A 5,276-nucleotide genomic window follows, 5' to 3' on the forward strand; every position below is an offset into this window, starting at 1 on the left:
AAAATAATCAACTGCTTTCCTCCAATTATCGACCTCCATATCATGTAGGGGGTTGTCTAATGCTCTCGGGATATCCTCATACCCTCCGAGTTACAAAAACTATTCTTTTGCATCAGCTTTACGGTCTGGATAACCTTTTATAAAAACCGCTTCAAAACTCTCTAACAGCATATCAGCGTCTGGATCCCGCGACATCCTATCCAAATCAAACTTTGTCTACAAAAACAAAAATAAAAGTTACCCAAGTAAAAACCAATCATAATTAAGCATATAGAATATTCTTATATAAATAATTTACCCATAAATGTTGTTTTATTGTCTCTTTTATGACAGGGGAAATTTTTTTCCATGTCCATTTATCAAAATGGATCATTCGCCACATTATTTTCCCAACTTCCCGTGAAAACATGTCATTCGGCTCTTCTACGGGATCATATGTCATACCCCTACATAATCCATGTCAATCGGTTTTCCCTTATTATATAAGAGCGCTCTTTCGAGCTTAATGTTTTTCGCTTTTCCTCGCACTCTCCTATGTGGAACAGCTACAAATATAATTAAAAATGTTGTCATATGGGATCATATTAAAAATTCGGCTCTCCTACGGGATCATATGTCATACCCTTATCATAATCCATTTCAATCGGTTTTCCCTTATTATGTAAGAGAGCTCTTTCGAGCTTAATATTTTTCGCTTTTCCTAGGACTCTCCTGTGTGACACAGCTACAAATATAATTAAAAATTACTAGAAACAATATTTTATAATAACTAAATAAATATAGTAAATAAAAATTCATAATAAGACTTACCATTTTACTCATAATGACCGGCACCTCTACCGTTTGGGAAAGGTGGATCCTCAGCTCCATCACGCCCATGTCCAAATCCCATAAGAGCAGCCATGGTGTACAACCGAATCTGTCTTAAACAAATAATCTATGATAGTGGTTTACTTTATGTTTTCATTGCTAAAAATAACGTCCTACTTTATTTGTTTTTTTACACATTCTTTAACATACATACACAATAACATCAAATACATATACTTTTACATACACAAACCACATATACACCAGATATACATACATTCTCAATAAATATATCAAATACACAATAACATCCTAATTATACCAATATTTTAACTACATATTTTTTTATGTTCATCATTGAGACATTTTTACTATAATGAAATACACATACTTTCACATACATATATCACATATACACATACATTGTCACAGAGACATTTATACATATATTCACATTGTAAAAACTGACATTTGACAAAATGTTATCTCCTGTAGATAAGAGCACATCACTCTATAGTGATATTACTGTGCTTTACTACAGGCATCTTGACTTTTAAATCACTAAAGAGCATGTGCTTCTTCTCAACACGGAAGACACCTCTCTTTCAATCTTCCATTTGAACACGCGAGACTCCACTGTCACTTCCACATCTCCCGTAATAATCCCCCTCCATGAACTCGCTGCATATTCTTCATTTGTCTCCTCTCTTCCTTCTCCACCACCATCATTAGATAACCAGAGCACCACCGCCTAATCGTTGCCCTCTAGAACCATGACCTTGCCTCACCTCACCAACTTGCACTTTTGGATTTGATTTTTTTGGTTGTTAGTACCTTTTCTAATGTTTTTTCTTCTGTTTTTTTTTGTATCGTTTGCAAGTTATGTTTGTTTATTTTAAGGCTAACCCAACATGAATTGTTTTTAGTTTGTTTCTTTGTTCTCAGGTGAACAGATCGGGAAAGAACCGACTATATAACATCTCACAGACCTTCACCCATTCTCCTCTTTCTACTGCACTGTTAGGAGCCAAAGAGGTCTTCCATTTACTGCTAGCCCAGGTAAACCAAATATGTCAAAACCCTAGCCAAAGGAAAATATCGATTTGTTCATCATTTTTGCTTAATAAGACTTTTAGCTGTTTTGGTTGATAATTTACTTTCCGTACTTAAAAGATGATGTAGATATGGATTTCAAGTTCATCTCGAATCCATGAAGATCAAAGTTCAAAAAGTTAAAATCTATGAAAAAGGAAGAATATTGGAGTACTGTGCTTCTAATCAGGGAACCGGTGGTACAGGATTTGAATAGAGACGAGTAGGCAACCGGTTTTCTTCGTTCTCATGTATTCCTTCTTTTCCCCCACCTTACACTCTCTTATCTCACCCTCACAACCATTGGTGTGCTTCTCACTATCTATTTTGTATTTAGAAACCCTCACCACCACCGTACCACCAAAACACCGCACCATTTCCACCGCCATCACAATATTCTGTTTCCCTTCCCCCTCTCTTTCAGATAAACCCTAAATATAACTGGGCACATTTCCGCACCGGCTACCAGTACCACTATTTCTTCTCTTCTTTTCATAGTGCACTTTCCTTTTTCATAGATCACTTTATTTTTCTTTCTACAAACTAACTAACACCTGAACCGCCTATTTCCAAGATTTCTCATATCGATATCGTTTATTCTGACATCCAATGGCCCAAGAACTTACCACTCACCACCATTATCATGAACTTCGCCACATTCAAGCACCATTTTTTTGACCCTTTTTTCTAATCTTTCTCTACATAAGCTTTAATTTCATTTAACAAGTATCATACACAGGTACATGAAGAATCATAAATTAAAACTTAAAATTGTAATGTGAAATTGGGGGAAAGAGGATCTACGTTGATCAAGTTCAGGTACCATTTATTTTTATTCATAGATTTCACGATTTATGCTGAAAAGATTTGTGGTTTTTTTGGTTGTTTTTTTTTTGTTATTTGAGGGTAAAAGGATCATTTAGTCATGAGTTTGTAAAGATTTCATTTTGTTGATTTTTGTGGATTTATCATAGCTTATTGTGGATTTTTTGTTGTTTTTTATTCACAGATTAGTTATGTTGAGTGGTTCATGCAAGGAAGTATCAAGTAGACATCCAGGTGATCTATGATGAAAACGACATCTTAAAATAAATTTGATAACAATTTTTATATAAAGATCAGGGGAAAATCTGATAATACAAGACTTAAACATCTCCCAAAGAAATTATCATTTTTAGCCTATCTTAATTAGCTTAAGACAAAAGACCAATTATCATTTTTAGCCTATCTTGATTAGCTTAAGACAAAAGACCTGTTGTTGTAGTTTTATGATAATATGTTATTTTCTTTCTTTTTTTGGCCAACCATCCAATTTTTTTATAATGATCCCTACAAATGTATTCATTATGATCAACATCATTCATGGCCAACCCCTTCTGAGGTAACATCATCTTAACATCTCTCTCATGTTTTAAGTCTTGAGTGTGGATGTTGAAGATTTCAAGACAACTATGACTGGTTTACTACTATACTTAAGAGTTATGATCTGCATGATGTTTCTTGGTGAATTTAAAGGCGACCCAGTCTCCCGAATTTTCAATAATTTATATCTTTTTAGCCAAAACATTTGTGTATTTCTAACACTCTTCAATGGTAATTTTTTCCCTCAAATTATACCCGATTGTACTCATCTGAACTTTTATTACTGCTTTAATTTTATTTTGAATCGTTTATTATAGTTGTTAGAGCATGATTTTAATTTGGGAAATGTCACTAAAAGCAAGCTTATCTTATGGAATAATACGCTGCTCAACAGAACAACTATTCCTTTAATGTATGTTTCTATTTTATTATTAATAATTTATTTGGATTAAAGTTTTCCACATTTCTTATGTGGCATTATTAATGCATGTTGGAATTGTATGCTAGAGGAAGACCACAGCTATAAGTTCATTATTATTATTACTTTTTTTTGTAAAACTTGACTATTATAGTCTTCCAGAAAAGAGTTTGGGTTAATGATTAACTAGGGGACATGCATCGAGTAAGATAATTTTTTAGAGCATACTTATGTTGTAGGCCTTAAAATATGTGATTTTATCATTTTAATGATTTTGACATTCAATATCTATAACTCAAACAGTATGTACTTGGTAAGGAGATGGGTGGAGCAGAGTTTGGAATTACATATACGTGTACCGATAAATCTACCTGTAAAGTATTGCCTGTAAATCAATTTCAAAAAAGAAGCTTAGAACAAGGGCGCATATTGAAGATGTAAGGAAGTAAGTTGAGACTATGAAACATATGCCACCACATCAGAATATTGGGGGCTTAAAAGACACTTATGAAGATGATAATGTTGTTCCTTTGGTTACGGAATTATATGAAGGTGAGATATGATCGTTACTAGGGGCCATAAAATAGAGAGGGCTGTTGAAGACATGATTCACACCAATGTTGAAGTAATTAAGGTGAAGATTTATCCATCTCTATTTTCATTTATAGAAAGCATGCAACTTGGATCTTGATTGTTCTTGAGTTATTTATTGTCTGCAAAGATAACTATAGGATAAATTACAAAAAATAAAAAAATAAAAAGAAAATGTTGATTTTGGGCACTTTTTGCGGTTTAATATTAGCTCTTTTTTCCGATCAAACTCTAAAAGTTTTAAATATTTTTAAATTATGCATTTTGATATTTCACCAATAATTCCTTTTTTGAATTAACCATTGGGTAATCTTACGGTTTAGTTTGCTTTACGATTCGAAACAATTTTCTAAATTAAAGCAAAAAAAATAAAAATAAAAAAATGAAAATTGTGATAAAAAATCATGTGTGAATTCTTTTTTTTTTTTTTGCCACAACTAAGGCTCTTTGTCTGCTGTTGTGTTACAATATGTAATTTGTTCATGAAGAATTTAACATTATTATTTGTTTTTTGCAGCCTACTTATGGAGCACAAGTTGAGAAAGTAATACTTTTACCAATGATACTATATTTAATATTTCTAAAACTAGGGTTAAATACAAGAAATAACAACTGACTTTCATTGATCTGTTAATATATCTATTCTAAAAAATATACATATATTTAAATAAGTCATTGATATGTTAATATATCTATTCTAAAAAATATACATATATTTAAATAAGTTGTGCAGAGGTGACAGTATGTATATGGGTGTATTTGTATATATGTAAATATGTAATTTATATTTGTCATTGATTTTCCATTAGTAGCAATGTATTTCCATTAAATTTGCAAAATGCACTAAAATGACCCTTAATGATTTCTTCCCATCTCAATAAAAATTATTGCATAAACTCCCGCCGCAACGTGCGGGCCTAAAAACCTCGTACATATACAAAATACACGTAGATAATATACCAAATATACACATATATGTCCAATTGCACATAACATATACCAA

General features: G+C 32.2%; 1 long non-coding RNA gene across 6 annotated transcripts; it reads left to right on the forward strand.

The window, feature by feature from the left end:
* Window positions 1-1,353: 1,353 nt before the first annotated feature.
* Window positions 1,354-5,070, forward strand: LOC145118743 (uncharacterized). Of its 6 annotated transcripts, none has more exons than XR_013713427.1 (7): window positions 1,354-1,636; window positions 1,737-1,869; window positions 1,984-2,153; window positions 2,642-2,721; window positions 2,912-2,961; window positions 3,986-4,316; window positions 4,791-5,070. It is a non-coding gene; the product is annotated as an uncharacterized LOC145118743 (long non-coding RNA). The 6 variants fall into 6 exon arrangements; XR_013713428.1 differs by having other exon boundaries at window positions 1,355-1,636; window positions 1,756-1,869; window positions 4,791-5,069; XR_013713429.1 differs by having other exon boundaries at window positions 1,357-1,869; window positions 1,993-2,153; window positions 4,791-5,068.
* Window positions 5,071-5,276: the final 206 nt, after the last annotated feature.

This window comes from Lactuca virosa, chromosome 6 (assembly GCF_052849685.1).
Source record: "Lactuca virosa cultivar CGN04683 chromosome 6, Lactuca_virosa_CGN04683_v6, whole genome shotgun sequence".
Taxonomy (NCBI): Eukaryota; Viridiplantae; Streptophyta; class Magnoliopsida; order Asterales; family Asteraceae; genus Lactuca; species Lactuca virosa.